This window comes from Hirundo rustica, chromosome 19 (assembly GCF_015227805.2).
Source record: "Hirundo rustica isolate bHirRus1 chromosome 19, bHirRus1.pri.v3, whole genome shotgun sequence".
Taxonomy (NCBI): Eukaryota; Metazoa; Chordata; class Aves; order Passeriformes; family Hirundinidae; genus Hirundo; species Hirundo rustica.
In genome coordinates this window covers 9,992,190-10,008,738 of record NC_053468.1, presented here as the reverse complement: position 1 = coordinate 10,008,738, position 16,549 = coordinate 9,992,190, and the positions used below count along the sequence as shown (strand labels likewise).

Below are 16,549 nucleotides of genomic sequence, written 5' to 3'. Positions count from 1 at the left end.
TTACAGTAACATAACCAGAAATGATGGCGTGCCATAGGTATTTTATTATGCATTCAGTTTTTCAGAGCTCAGATTCTATCTGCACCACAGCAACCTGGTCAGTAAAACTGCCAGAACTTCTGCAAAGACAGCAGAACTGACAATTCCCCATTTCATATACGTTTTCAAACATATCTCCCTCTTAAATGTTACAGGTCTTCTAAATTTGATGCCAATAAACACATTTTCCCTTTTAAATGTGTCCCTGAAAGCCAAGCAAATCCATTAAACACGGCGAGTGCTATCCCTGGAGCAAATGAAACCAGGCAGCCCAGGCTCACACTCCCCTGGCTGCTCATTTTTGGGAAGATACTTCTCAATTTTATTGGAAATAAAGGTGTGGGAAAGGGGGAGGAGGGTTCAGTGTCTACGTGTCCCCACCAAAAAATGAATATACAGCTGCTGCAAATGTTTTTGAATTTAAATATAACAGAGATTTTAGAAGGAAGAGGAGCTTTGAAGCCTATGAATGACATAGGGCCAAGCTCCCTGGCCTGGGGTGTGAATTTCCACCAGAGGGTTTTGGAGGCAGGGATGACACAGATCTCACACCCCCTAGCCCTTCTGTCAGAAGCTTTTCCCTCCTGAGGGAGTTGGCTCTTGCCCAGGTGGTTTCCAGCAGGATCCTCAACTCCCCCAGGGCACGGAGCTCCTGTGCCCAGCTGGGGACACATCCCCTGGCACCAGCTCCGAGCACCCAGCACCCAGCACAGCAGCAGAACCTGCTCCAGACACTCCAAAATAACTGAACCCAAACCTGGCCCTGGCCCCTCACCTCACCACACCCCCTCCATGGGCTGGCCCTTCCACTGGGGACACATCCACGCTGGATGCAGCTCCAACTGCTGCACCTGAGCTGTTACAGCAGGAAAAAAAAAATCTATTTGCTGAGGTAACCGCCCTGTTCCTGCTCCTGAACGCTCTCCTCGGATCATCCCAATGCTAATCCCTGAACAACTGTTTGCTCCTGTAATTTAATCTAAATAGACAGCAGAACTCTTGTAAAAATGAGACAGAAGACACGGCAAGACACACTCCCGTGTGCCTGACAAAAGCAGCAAATGATGGAAGTGAACAGTTCTGAAGGGCTTTTAAAATGGTTCACTTGGCTGATCTTGGGCTGTCAGCAAAAATTACCAGTGAGGTGCCCTGCTGCAAAGAGTCTGCTGCTCCTGCTGCTCCTGCTGCTCCTGCTGCTCCTGCTGCTCCTGCTGCTCCTGCTGCTCCTGCCACCCACACAACCCCAGCTACAGGGACCAGGCTCTGCTTTCTGAACCATTTGTAAGCCGAATTTGGAAGCTTTTGCTCCATGGCCTTAGAAGCAGGTGGAGATGCAGCTCCAGCCAGCGCAGGACACAAACCCCGGGCCAGGAGGAGCAGCCCAGGGGCAGCAGATTGGGTCAGGGAGGAGGCTGGGAGAGCCTCTGGCAAAGCCAAGCCATGGAGAAGTGATCCATCCCCCTGCTCTGATGGGATTTGGCTGTGGCTGAAGGAGCCTGGCTGGAACAGGGGCTTTGTCAGAGCAGCTCGGGGCAGGAGCTACTGGGAACATCAGGGAACTGCATTTTTTTCCAGCTTTGCTTTTTTCAAGTGTGGAGTGAAGACATCTGTGCTGGCCATTAATGCAGAAACCCCTGGGCCACAGCCTGCAGCATCTCCTGGGACTCCCCACCTCTGAGCACCCTCTGCAACAAGCATAGATAAGGAGAAAACAGTTCCTGCCAAAATCTGAGCTCACCAGGCTAGTGAGAGGTTACAGGATCTGGAACTGGCTGAGCACAAACCAAAGCCACAGGAATGCTGGGTTTTAATGTTCACAGCCAAAGGCCAGGTTCCTGCTCCTGGAATAATCCAACAAGGAACATGAGCTTGTTGCAGACCCACAGAGCTTCAAAACAGCTAAAACCAAAATGCTAAACAGAAACCAGATGGAATTCTGTACATTTAGATGGATTTAAACCCCAGATTCCAGGGAGGCGAGGAGAAACATTGAAAGATGCAAACTTTGTCTTTGTTTGCAACTCTCTCAACTGCAAAGTTGACCAAATCCAACCTAATGAAGGGGGTGACAGCTGAGCCCCAGGTGTGGGTTTGGGTTTCCTCTGCTGGAGCTCACACTGATTGGAGGGGACTGAAAGAGGAAAATGTGTCCTGACAGTACAGAAATTCACAGAGGGATTCAGCCCTGGGATTTGGATCAATTCTCTCTGTCCAGAGCTCCAGGAACAAAATGGGCAGGCACAGGAGGGACCCAGAGCAGCTGGGGTTCACACTGGGAACCTTCCTGTGCCACCAGAAAGGTGAAAATCAACAGCTGTCTCCCATTGGTGGGGGGATCAACATCTCGGGATGGAAAAGACCAGAGAACAAGAAGTTTCTTCATCATTCCCAATGTCTTTGCCAGCTTTTCTTAAACATTAAAGCCTCCAGTACCTTTCCCCAGTCCTGGCTCATCAGTTAATATCCAATATTTCCTTTGGGAAGGAAACAAAAAGCATCCTACCAAGCAATTCTAAATCCAGTGCTCTGCCCTTAGCACAGTCAATGCTTGAATGATGCCAAAGGTACAGTCAGATAAAGGAGATGCTGGATGCAGGTCAGCCCTGGGCCTGCTCATTGCCCAAGCTCCTCCTGCAGACAGGAATCCCCCTGCCCTGCCCTGGGGGATGTGCAGGACAGGGATGTGCAAAGTGCTGGGCACAGACCTGGGGAATTTCCAAGGTGAGGTGCCAGGAGCATCCCCAGTGCCTCTGGCAGTGGCACCCAGGGCGCAGGGAAGGGACACAAGGATCCACCTGTGAGCACTTGTCACACCTCCAGGGCAGATCCTGTGGGTCCTGCTGGCACCCTGTGCCTTGAAAAAGCAGAGCTGCACACCCAGGACTCCCATTTCCCATCATAAGTTCGATGTGTTTAGTCCAAATGTGAATTCATGCCTAATTGTCCCTCTCAGTTTAACTCTCCTGCTTTGACAGAATCAAACCCCTCTAAAAAATAAACTGGGGTTCTCTGTGCCTGAGGCAGATCCAGACAGTTCTGTCCCCCCTGGGATTACACAGGAAATCTTCATTATCAGCTGCATCACTTCCAGTGGGTTCTGCAGGGCTGGGAGATTCCGAGGCTCTGCTTCAAGACACAGATCTGATATTAAGGAACTGCAGTCAGCACAAAGCTGTATTTCTTAATAAAGGAAAAACTCCAAAGAAAAAAAAAGGTGATCCTGTCCTGATTGATGCCACTTCATTTGCATATGCCCAGGAGCAGCACTTTGGTTAATTAACACTTATTTTGTGTCTGCAGATGACTATGAAATAATGAGTTTGGTACTGAGGCTTTGCGTATAAATTCAAGCACTGAGCAGGTTCACTTCCCTCCTTCTGTATTTTCTGTGTAAATAAGACATAATAACTCCCAAGAAGGTGGTGACACATGACAAAAGCCAAGAAGGATGTACTTGTATTTTAAAGCCAGAGGAGTTAATTAGCTCATCAAATGGAAGCACTTTTTGGAGGGGCAGGGATGAGGAACAACACCTTCTTCCAGGGAAAAATTTAATTCTAGAAATATTAACCCTTATGGCTCAAGTTCAGCTCCAGAGGCCTCGATCCAGAACTGCACTTAAGTAGGGGAAATAGTACCACCAAAATTAAAAGGGCTGCCCAGGTGGCTGGTAGTTAATTGCTCTGCTGGATCCCAGCCTGGGCAGTCAGAGGTGGAGTTTAATTTAACTTCATTTTCTGATCTGCTTCCTGCACCAGCAGCTTCCAACCAGCTCAGGGAGAGACAGGAAATGCTGCTTCAATCCTAGAGCCGAAAACCCCCAACAGATCCTTCAGTTCCATGGCATGCAGAGTTCCTAGCCAAAGCCAAGGAAGGCTCAGTCATCCACTGAATCCTTCTGGAACCTGAGGCAGGACAGGGCTGGAGGTGAGCTCCAGCAGGAGGAGGCTGTGGAGGAGGTCGAGCAGCAGCATCCTCCCTGCTGAGGGACTGCTGAGGAAACCCTGGAGTCAGGAGAGGGATAAAGGAGGTTGAACAGCCCTCAGGCCTCAGGCAGAGGAGCATCAGAGCCGTCAGATCATCTCGGAGCCAACAGTCCGGCTGTGAATAATAAACCACCTCAGAGAAGGCAGAAAGTTCACTGCTGGGAGGGAATTCCCTTCCTGGGAGCTCTGACTGGGAATGCTGCTCAGGAGCCCCCCAGAGCCCCATGGGGATCACAAGGACACTCCAGACAGGGATAAATGACAGGGAAATGGAAATCCTGTCCAGCTGTTCCCACTGTTATCTCAGGGCTGCTCAGTGGTGTCACATTGAGGGACACAAGTTCACTGCAGGCTCCTCCTGCTCCTGGAAGGAAAGGGGAGATTTTCCAGGATGGCTGGAGGAGAGGAACGATCGAGTTCCCACTGAATTTGGCTGGGAATTTTCTCCTCCTTGCTGCACTGAAGCAGTCCCTCATGTCTGCAGTACCGGGAGAGCTGTGGGAGAAGGGAGCCAGTGAATCTTACAGGACAAAGGAGCTGCTGCTCCTGAGCGCTGCCGGGGATCCTGGCAGAGCCCAAGGATGCCAACACCTTTCCTACACCCAGAAGGAGCTGCAATTCCTACCCCAAACCAGCTTCAGGCACACAAAATCCACCTGAACACGGCACATCAGGCACAGGGAGCTCAAGGATTTGTGTGGATCAGAGCCAGCCACGGGCTGGACATGGCACAATCCCGCAGGGATCTTGCAGAGCCTTTCCCAAAGCCCCGGAGCCAGGCAGGATGATGCAGCCAAAGCTGACATCCCTGTGTGCACTCCACACGTGGGGCTGGTGACAGACAGCAGGGAGCACACCCAGCCACAGCACAGGAGAAGGGCAGGAGCAAGGGCTGGACACAAACTCTGGGATCTGGGGAGTGCTGGGGGCTGGGAAGGGCACCATCCAGCCTGGCCCCGGGCTGGCACCAAACACAGGGATCTCAAGTGATCCCCAAACCAAGACTGGGGTATCCAAGGGATCTGGGTGTCCGGGGGGGGGATGCAGGAGGGGATGCTGGGTCCTGCAGCCACATGGGATGGTGGAGGAGCAGCAAGGGTCTCCCTGAACCTGGGAGTGCAGCTGCCTCCTCCGGGGCTGGGCCATGTTCGGTCACAAACTGTCACTACAATTTGCTGCTAACTCTGCAGGGCTGGGATGGACGTGGGCATGGAAATGCTGTCAGTCTGTTCCTTGTCATCCCATCAGGCTGTCCGCTGCCTTCCAGCTGCATTCCCTGTCCAGGAGGAGTTCAGATGAGAAGGAAATGCAGCGTAACCAGCTCTGAGAGCCTCGACTGCAGCCAGGGCTCGTGGAAAACAGGGGGTGGTTTGTCAAAATTAACAGGTTTGACCTCAAAGTCCTTGAGAGAGGACAACAGCAAAGCCTCACAGGGACCCCAAACACAGTAAAAGCTGCCTGGGAATTTTTAACTCTGAGATTTTGTGTTGAAAATCACAGGAGTGCAACAGCATTGATTACATCTTAACAGGAATAATCCTCGAGCTTAGGGGAAATCTGTAGTCAATGAAGAGAGAGTCTGGAAAAAGCCAACACTCATGAGACAGGGCTGCTCCTGCCCTGCCTGAGACACCAGACACCAGAAGAGGGATAAAACCAACTTTGTGTCTCAGGCTGAGGTGGAAAGGGACCTGTGTGTCCCACAGCCCCAGCAGGTGCAGCACAGCTCATAAGAAAGGACAGATAAAAAGAAAAAAATCCCCTTGCTCTGCAGTCGTAACAGGCAGGGAGCTTTCCAAAGGCTTTAGGAATATAATGGGATGAAAAAACTCCTCATTCCTCACCTCACTTCATTATGGGCCTCATTTCTTGGTGTCACATTTTTCCTTGGCATTTCCCAAGAGTGTGTTTTTTTGTCAGAAGACAAAGCTGAGTTTTTCTGGGAGTTGGATTTTAGGGAAAGACGAGCCTGGTTTTTCTGGTTTATGGGGTAATTTATATCCCAGACACTGCAGCACACGCACAGAGCAAATGCGCTGATGCTCACATTGCACAGGGAAGAGCGAGGGCAGATTTCAGTGCCTGTTCCAGGCACCCAGGAATACTTTGGAGGACAGTTGTCCTCCAGGGAGAGCTGCTACAAAACAGCTTCCAGAGGGCCTAACATTGCTGCAGCTCAGCAATTCCTGACCAAACTGCAGCCTCCGGGCACTGGGGGAGCCAGGGCTGCTCCAGCCCATGCATCATCCCCACAGTAAGGAGATCTCAGGGCCGGAAATGTGGCCATGGCCCAGACAAGGGGACAGGAAGGGCTGGCCCAGAACCCAGGGGGCCAATAAAGAAGGGGAGCAGTGTGCCTTGCAGGATGCTGGGCAAGGTGGAATTTAAATGATTTATTTCCCTACTGGCACCCCTAATGCCAGCTCCTGCTGCAGGGAATTCCCTGATTCCTCCTCACACCAGCAAGGAGCGGCTGGGGACAAGTCCTGGATGGGGCAGCATTGAGGGATCCCTGGGGCTGCAGATTGTCTTGGGTTACGGCATGTAACCAGCAGTGTGTACTCTATCTTCTATCTGTTGAAACCGGTTGGGGAGGTTCTCTTTTCTTTTATTTCTTGTATAACCCATTCCTCATAACTCCAGGGAGAGGGGGTGGGTGCCTGCTGTTGATAGACCAGCTGTTAAACCAGGTGTGGCAGTGTTCTTTATCTCTTCCAGGCCCATCCTCCCTGCAGGGGATATCTGCTGTTAATGGGCCATCGAGGCTCACTGCACAGCTGATACAATTACATCATCCATTGGGAGATGCTCCACCCAGGGGAGGAACCCAGCATTCCCACCTGGGTAAAATCTGAGACTGGGAACACCACGAACAAACAGCCTGTGTGCACTGGATCCCCAGATGAACACTGGACCCATCTCACCACCACTGGACACTTCTACAGGATCATCTCTGCTCCAACAGAACCACAGCTGTCACTGCAGGAGGATTTATTTGGACTGCTCCCAACACCCCGACCAACAGGGTGTCACATCATATTTCTGACTCTGTCAGGGTTTCTGGGATTTTGTTTGTTTGGTTGGTTGGCTGCTTTTTTTTCTGTACTACCACATTTGTATTTTTAATATTCCTAGTAAAGAACTGCTATTCCTATTCCCATACCTTTGCCTGAAAGCCCTTAATTTTAAAATTATAATAATTTGGAGGGAGGGGGTTTATGTTCTCCATTCCAAGGGAATTCTCCAGCTCTCCCTGGCAGACACCTGTCTTTCCAATCCAAGACACAGATGAAGGGGGTCATGAACATCCCAGTCAGCACAGCCACGGAGCCTCTACTCCCAGGGAACAAGGAACAACAGCCTCAAGCTGCACCAGGGGAGGCTCAGCTTGGACATCACGAGGAATTTCTTCCTGGAAAGGGCTGTCAGGCACTGGAACTGCCCAGGGGAGCTTGGAGTCCCCATCCCTGGAGGTGCCTGAGGAACATGTGGCACTCAGTGCAGACTCAGGTGCCTCCTTTGCACCTCTTTCCCCACAGAGGATGGAGAGCTCAAAGTCTGGGAGAAGTTAAAGTGATGGGACTCATGCCCAAGAAAACCAGTGTAGGATGGAAAACCAAAACCCAACTGTCCTGGGGGCACTGGAGGTGTCTTTGGCGTCCCCAACCGGGTGTGGGCAGGGGTGGGAGCACCTGCCCGAGGAGTCCCTGGAGCAGCCTCAGTGGACAGTCAGTGACAGCCAAATCCTACAGCAGGGGGAATCCAAACCTCACCAAAATGCAGCGGAAAGAGCAACAAGGATGAGCCCTTTTGAGGAGGAGCAGAGTCAGACCAAAGCTGAGCACGGCAGGAGCTCCCCCAGGGCTGCTGAAACCCCCTGGTGAAGGGCACAAAGAAAGCAGATTTGCCAAATCCATGAATCTGCCCAGTCCCTTGTCCTCGCTCCCAGCAGCCACAGGGATGTTGGTCCTGCTCTCCACAGCTGGATTTCACCATCCAGCCTCCTGGCTAGGCTCTGACCATGGCCCAGTGCTAAACCAACCCCTGGGAAATCCCAACCACTGCCTGCCAGAGGCATCAATCCCATGAAAATCAGTAAAAAGTTGACACCTGCCAAAGTTTCAAGTGACAACAAGCCATGGCTGAGTCCTGAAATGGATTTCTTCACCCACCAGTGACTCTCACACGGTTATTGCACGGGCAGAGCCATCACATTTCCCAGCAAAGATTATCAGAGTCTTCCCAGCATAATAATCACCTTGTCAAGGACAACAGGAGAACCAGCTGGGGTGAAGATATCAGTCCTTTCTCCCTGCTCTACCTGTCCCATCTCCCAGCAGATAACAGGGATGACAAATCCTTTGCTATCAGGAGGGAAGCGAGTGGGAGCATCCTGCCACCCCCTTCCCAGGGAGGGACAGCCACAACCCCAGCACCTCCTGCCCAGAAACAATCCAAACATGTTTCTGTGGAGAAGGTTGGGATGAAAAGCATTTTATCAGTTTAGAAAACGAGAGCAGAGCTTCAGCTGAAGCACCCTCAAGCACCCCACTGTAAATCCCGAGCTGACAGCTCAAATGCCAAACCTCAGAGCTGAACTCACACTTGTGCTGATTCCTGCTCTTAAAATAAGTGCAGGCAGTGATTGGATATTGTTCAGGGGTGGAAATATTTCCTCCAACCATGCCACAATCACTCTGAAGAGCAAAATCTCCTCTAACAGGAATGCAGGTACAAATAAACAGACGGAGTTGCGTATTCCTGGTGTATCAGTATTTCTAAGCTTTTCCAAGGTCAGTCCTACTCTAGTCTTATTTCCCTCCAAATTAACTTGATTTTTATTTGGAAACATCCTTATCCCCCCATTTCTAATTGGATTTTGGTGCCTGTCAAATAAAATACTGGTCCTGAGTTTATATCACTGGCAAGTTTGGGTTGTGGGGTTTTTTGTTTGAATGTTTTGACCTCTTTTGACGTTTTTGGGGGTTTTTTTTGATGTTTGCTGAACTGCAGGAGTCTCCAAGGTCCTGCAAGGCATCAGCAGGTGAGGGGTAGCTGCTCCATGCTCCTTGTGACTGGAGATGGAGGAGGGAGAGCTGACCCATCCTCACACAGCCCCATCCCACAGATCAGATGCAACTGCCATGGCTGATAAATATTTTCCAGGTTTTAGTAGTTTTCCTGTTGCTCTTTCCACATCTTGCTCTAACTCCAGCATTTCTTTCCCTGATCGGTGAGCCCAGAGTTTCATTCCCTGTTGGAGGATGTGCAGCTCTGGAGTCCCAGCACAGGAAGGACATGGAGCAAGTCCTGAGGAGGCCTGGGAGCTGCTCCCAGGGCTGGAGCCCCTCTGCTCTGGAGCCAGGCTGGGAGAGCTGGGGGTGCTCTCCTGGAGAGGAGAAGCTCCAGGGAGAGCTCAGAGCCCCTGGCAGGGCCTAAAGGGGCTCCAGGAGAGCTGGAGAGGGACTGGGGACAAGGGCTGGAGGGACAGGACACAGGGAATGGCTCCCACTGCCAGAGGGCAGGGCTGGATGGGAGATTGGGCAGGAATTGTTCCCTGGAGGATGGGCAGGGCCTGGCACAGGGTGCCCAGAGCAGCTGTGGCTGCCCCTGGATCCCTGGCAGTGCCCAAGGCCAGGCTGGACATTGGGGCTTGGAGAAGCCCGGGACAGTGGGAGGTGTCCCTGCCCAGGGCAGGGGTGGGATCAGATGATCCTTAGGGTCCCTTCCAATCCAAACCATTCCAGGATTCTGTGATTTCCCCACCAATAGCCCCACTTGAGCATCCCCTCCACTGGCTCTGCTTCATCTCCATCTGACTGATTTTGGGAAGATCTCAGCCCCTCAGGAATGTCAAAGAGTGGCTGTCTGAACAGCACACAATCCCCAGGGAATGAAATCTGGGGAATTCTACCCCAAAGCCTTCAGCTTGCCCAGGGCACATTTCCTCCCCGCCTGCAGCCAGAGGTGCCCACACCTCCTGCAGCCAACCACAGAGAGATGTTGGGAGGCACCTGCAGTAAACTCCAGGCTCCTCCAGGGCCATCCCCAGAGATCTGAGCTGGTTTGTTCCCACTCTTCCCAGAAAAGCCCTTCCCTGCAGCACGAGTCATTCCATGGCCAACTCAGTCACCTCAAAGCCAGGTGGGGAAAAAGCCCACAAGGACCTGGATTCATCCCTGAGTCCCGTGAACCCTTTATTCCTGATAAATTTATCAGGAATAAATTACAGCTTTTCAGCCTCCTGGTTTCCAAACAATGCATCATCCCTAACTCCTGGATCCCGCATGCTCCACATCCTGCATCCCTGGGCGTGCCAGGAGAGGTGACAGTCCCTGGGAACGCTGGGACTCACACCAGGCACTGATGGACAGGCAGCTTTAGGAGGGATTTGGGGTGCAGGCTGTTGTCAGCTCCCTCTGCCTGCTCCCAGTTAATGACTGTAATTCATTAATCAGAAGCACTCAGAGTGAGACAGAGACGTTGGAGGATGATCCAATTCCCAGCAATTCCAGGGACATGCGGCAGAGGCAAAATGTGACATTATAAAAACAAATTCCACCCTAACCAGGGATGGTTTTTCCATTTTGGTGACAGGCACTGACTGTTTTTCAGATTCAAGTTCCACGCAAGCACAAACCCAGCCAAACCTCCATCCAACAATGGAAGCTGTGTGCCCCCCGTTACACTCCCACCCACCACTCTCCATGACAATTCCACATAAAGCCCCGTGGAGTCTGTTCCAAGTGAGGCTGGCAAGGCCAGGCTGTGCTTGCAGTGTATTTATTTTTATAAAATCAGCGGCCAAAAGAAAATAAAAAAATAATAATAAAAAAAAATTAATAAAAAAACACAAAGCATCTTTCTCCCAGCTGGCAGCTCTGCCATCCTCCCTCTGCTCCCGTGGGATCCAGGCTGCTCCCTCACCTCAGGCCCCACAGATGCTGAAAAGATGCCGAAAGATGCTTGGTCTGAACACCTTCTCTGTTTGTTTCTTAACAGGAAAACACAACATAATTTTATGGAAAATGCATTCAGGACGAGAAGGATTTGATTCTCTGCATGCAGAGGCAGGCTCCTGTGTGGAATTTAAACACACTTTTTTGACAGCTTTCCTTTTATTCTTTTGCCTGACCCTCTCAATATTTCAGCACGTGAAAAATCACACTCATAGCAACAAAACAGGCTCTCTCAAGGCTGGAGATGTGTCGCATTGAAACGTCACCAAATCTCTTCTGAGGGTTTCTGAAATGGAGGGGACAGAGCCAGGGGACCATCAGGAGGATCGATGTCCCTGCGAGGGCAAGGGGGCCACTTTTGTTCTCAACAGCTGCAGGAGGAGGTTCTGATTGCTAAAATCCCCTCTAACAAAAATATGGCCTTGTTGTACCCTTTTATTTTCAAAGCTCCACATGGAGCACTCAGGAAAGGCTGGGAAAATTGGGATTGTTCAGCCTGGAGAAGAGAAGCTTTGGGGCGACCTCACTGTGGCTTTACAGGGCCTAAAGGAGCCACAGGAAAGATGGAGAGGGGCTGGGGACAAGGGCTGGAGGGACAGGACACAGGGAATGGCTTCCACTGCCAGAGGGCAGGGCTGGATGGGAGATTGGGAATCAGGAATTGTTCCCTGTGAGGGTGTTGAGGCCCTGGCACAGGGTGCCCAGAGCAGCTGTGGCTGCCCCTGGATCCCTGGCAGTGCCCAAGGGCAGGCTGGACATTGGGGCTTGGAGCAGCCTGGGACGGTGGGAGGTGTCCCTGCCCAGGGCAGGAGTGGGATCAGATGATCCTTAGGGTCCCTTCCAATCCAAACCATTCCAGGATTCTGTGATTTCCCCACCAATAGCCCCACTTGAGCATCCCCTCCACTGGCTCTGCTTCATCTCCATCTGACTGATTTTGGGAAGATCTCAGCCCCTCAGGAATGTCAAAGAGTGGCTGTCTGAACAGCACACAATCCCCAGGGAATGAAATCTGGGGAATTCTACCCCAAAGCCTTCAGCTTGCCCAGGGCACATTTCCTCCCTGCCTGCAGCCAGAGGTGCCCACACCTCCTGCAGCCAACCACAGAGAGATGTTGGGAGGCACCTGCAGTAAACTCCAGGCTCCTCCAGGGCCATCCCCAGAGATCTGAGCTGGTTTGTTCCCACTCTTCCCAGAAAAGCCCTTCCCTGCAGCACGAGTCATTCCATGGCCAACTCAGTCACCTCAAAGCCAGGTGGGGAAAAAGCCCACAAGGACCTGGATTCATCCCTGAGTCCCGTGAACCCTTTATTCCTGATAAATTTATCAGGAATAAATTACAGCTTTTCAGCCTCCTGGTTTCCAAACAATGCATCATCCCTGACTCCTGGATCCCGCATGCTCCACATCCTGCATCCCTGGGCATGCCAGGAGAGGTGACAGTCCCTGGGAACGCTGGGACTCACACCAGGCACTGATGGACAGGCAGCTTTAGGAGGGATTTGGGGTGCAGGCTGTTGTCAGCTCCCTCTGCCTGCTCCCAGTTAATGACTGTAATTCATTAATCAGAAGCACTCAGAGGGAGACAGAGACATTGGAGGATGATCCAATTCCCAGCAATTCCAGGGACATGCGGCAGAGGCAAAATGTGACATTATAAAAACAAATTCCACCCTAACCAGGGATGGTTTTTCCATTTTGGTGACAGGCACTGACTGTTTTTCAGATTCAAGTTCCACGCAAGCACAAACCCAGCCAAACCTCCATCCAACAATGGAAGCTGTGTGCCCCCCGTTACACTCCCACCCACCACTCTCCATGACAATTCCACATAAAGCCCCGTGGAGTCTGTTCCAAGTGAGGCTGGCAAGGCCAGGCTGTGCTTGCAGTGTATTTATTTTTATAAAATCAGCGGCCAAAAGAAAATAAAAAAATAATAATAAAAAAAAATTAATAAAAAAACACAAAGCATCTTTCTCCCAGCTGGCAGCTCTGCCATCCTCCCTCTGCTCCCGTGGGATCCAGGCTGCTCCCTCACCTCAGGCCCCACAGATGCTGAAAAGATGCCGAAAGATGCTTGGTCTGAACACCTTCTCTGTTTGTTTCTTAACAGGAAAACACAACATAATTTTATGGAAAATGCATTCAGGACGAGAAGGATTTGATTCTCTGCATGCAGAGGCAGGCTCCTGTGTGGAATTTAAACACACTTTTTTGACAGCTTTCCTTTTATTCTTTTGCCTGACCCTCTCAATATTTCAGCACGTGAAAAATCACACTCATAGCAACAAAACAGGCTCTCTCAAGGCTGGAGATGTGTCGCATTGAAACGTCACCAAATCTCTTCTGAGGGTTTCTGAAATGGAGGGGACAGAGCCAGGGGACCATCAGGAGGATCGATGTCCCTGCGAGGGCAAGGGGGCCACTTTTGTTCTCAACAGCTGCAGGAGGAGGTTCTGATTGCTAAAATCCCCTCTAACAAAAATATGGCCTTGTTGTACCCTTTTATTTTCAAAGCTCCACATGGAGCACTCAGGAAAGGCTGGGAAAATTGGGATTGTTCAGCCTGGAGAAGAGAAGCTTTGGGGCGACCTCACTGTGGCTTTACAGGGCCTAAAGGAGCCACAGGAAAGATGGAGAGGGGCTGGGGACAAGGGCTGGAGGGACAGGACACAGGGAATGGCTTCCACTGCCAGAGGGCAGGGCTGGATGGGAGATTGGGAATCAGGAATTGTTCCCTGTGAGGGTGTTGAGGCCCTGGCACAGGGTGCCCAGAGCAGCTGTGGCTGCCCCTGGATCCCTGGCAGTGCCCAAGGCCAGGCTGGACACTGGGGCTTGCAGCAGCCTGGGACAGTGGGAGGTGTCCCTGCCATGGCAGAGTGAGATGAGATGGTTTTTATCATCCCCCCAACCCAACCATTCCATGATTCCCATGCCATGAGAATGCCACTCCATGTGCTCCGTGCCCATAAATCCTCTGGCTTGGCAGCATCAGTGATCTGCCTTGCTGGATTTAGAGGACAAATCTGGGGGATAAAAGTCTGGAATATTAAGAGGAGATGCTGTGCTTTTCTTCTGGAAATGCTTGTAAGGACCCAAGCCGACCCTCAGCCAATTTAACAGCAGCAGTAAAAGCAGCTCAAGTCAGTGGTTAAACCTCAAAGGGATCCCTGAATTGTGCTTGACTTAATGAATCCAATAATCGATTCCTACTGCACAAATAAGGTGTGGAATGGATCAGCTAATAAGCATTCTCAGTTAATTGCTTTCTTCAAGTGACAATTTGTACAAATGATACCATCAAAGTAGTAATAATATCCCTATTGATTAAATTAATCTCGAAAAGACAACTCAAATAACTTTAATTAGCAATGCACGACACAAGCACAAAACACTCTGAAAACAACCTTGCAGCCCATCCCAGACTTTGAAACGGTGGCAGCAGCCATGGCACAGCCTTTGGCATCTCTATTCCAACAGATACACACAATTTTATGGAGCATCTTTAGGGAATGTCTGTGACTAACCATGAAAAGCCATTAAGCCTCCCTGCAGAGCACAAGCCAGGCACAGAGCTCAGACAGCCTCCCCACTTAGTCACACTCACTGAAACCCAGGGCCACAAACTGCTGCAAAAGAAATGAAAAGTTTCCAGCAGGAGGAGCAGGGATGGGGAACCAAGTCTCTGTGCCAAAATTCCCACTTGGAGCTGCCAGGGACCCGCAGCAGCAGCAGCGCTTTCAAGCCATGAGAGCTGGGCACCAGGTTGATGAAATCAGAGCAGGAACTGCTCCAGAACAGGAAAGTGTTAAAGAGCTGACCCAAAGCTTGTTGAGAGAGAGCAGGAGCTGAGCTGGGCAGGAGAAGGGGACACAGCAGCCAGTCCCAGAGTGCACAGAGCCCCCCTGTGAATGGCACTAACAGGGCTGGGGTTTTACGGGTTTTTAGCGGGGGGTTCAAGAGGTTCCTACATGACTTGTCTCATTTTGCTCCCTGAACTCAGCAGCTGAAAGAAACACAAGGCCTGGGTATTTCCTCCCAACAGGCACAGTACAGCTCATTGTACAGCACTTACAGAATCATGAAGTTCTTTAGGTTGGAAAGTTTCTCTGAGATCTTTGAGCTCAACCGTGCCCCCAGCACTGCAAAGGCTACCAGTGCCAGCAGCACCATGTCCCCAAGTGCCACATCCCCCCTGTTAAACCCCTCAGGGATGGGGACTCCCCCACCCTGAAGCACATTAATAAAAACAGGACTCTTGTAAATGGCTTTGGCCCTTCCAGGTTGCTCCAGCCCAGCCTTCCCAGTTCTTTATTTCAATCTGTTGTTCAAATTCCTCAGTTTAATTCCCCATAGCAGGGTTAGCCTGTGCTTTTGCCTGAAACACTGCAAATTTTCCAAGTCCTTCTTGTAGCCTCAATGAGTTTATTACTTTGTTTTTGTTCTTTGGACAGTTCTGGCTTTAGATTTTTCAGATATTTTAGTGCCAAAACTGCTGCCAGGATTTGAGGTGAGGCTGCACGAGTGCAGCGCAGAGAGGGACAATTACACTCATAAAACATTTAAAAGTGCCCCAGGATTCTCAGAACAATGATGGAATTTGCACCATCATCAAAAATAAACACTTTCTGCACTTATTTTCATCCAGGAATCACTGAAACAACCAAGGAACCCCCAAGTTACTTTTGGGACCACAGACAGCCAATTATCAGGCAAAACAGCAAAACACACACAAAAAGATTTTTGGAGCTCAAGAATCTTTAAAATTCTACTTTTTATGCAGCCTGACAAGGCAGATTCCCAAGTATTCTGGCTCTCAAAACCACCAGTAGTTTAAAAACCTTGACCAGAACACACAGCACGAGTGTGAAAATGTATGGCTGAGAAACTCAAGCTTGGGAAAGGTCACCTGGGGAAGAGAAGGGTTTTGTTTTTTTTTTTCCCCAAAAGGATGTTTATTTGCCTTTCTAAAAAATTCAAAACATGAAAAAGAAGAGGACAAATGCCCACCACTTTCTCTGAGACATCCATCTGATTTTTCCAGCTAACAAGCCAATCTTCAATGAAATCCCCCCCAAACCAAGCAAATGAGCTGAATTATTGTGCAAAGAGCACCTCCCCAATGAGACCAAAAATCCCAAATCCAAACAAACCAGGGGAGCCTGAGAGGAGCTGGGTTTGGAGAGGGATCTCTCCAGCCCCACTGCAGGATGAGCAATAATTACTTCACAACGAGAAAAGCTCTGTGGCACTCTGAAAGCCTTTAATTTCCACTCCCTTGTCTAAGTGAGATTATTGCTCCCCATAGCCAACAACAATAGATTTCCTAAGTTTCCTGTGCCTTGCCAGCAAAGCAAATATCCTCTGGTAAAACTCGGAGCTGAACAATGATTTTTCATTTTTACAACATCACAATCAATGCAATTTTCCAGTTAGAAGTCTCCAGCCTCCCCCTATCAGCTCGTTAATGCTCAAGTGTCGTACTCCAAACCATGCCTGGGAGAATCTCCACAGACTCTGCCATCCCAGGTTACTCTGAACATGGAATTCATCACTTATGAATC

The 16,549-nt window shown here is 50.4% G+C and overlaps 1 protein-coding gene across 1 annotated transcript in view; it reads right to left on the bottom strand.

Moving 5' to 3' along the window:
* The window catches only part of GALNT17 (polypeptide N-acetylgalactosaminyltransferase 17), a 209,367-nt gene that overhangs the window by 55,090 nt on the left and 137,728 nt on the right, over positions 1 to 16,549 (bottom strand). The gene's annotated exons all lie outside the window — the stretch shown is intronic.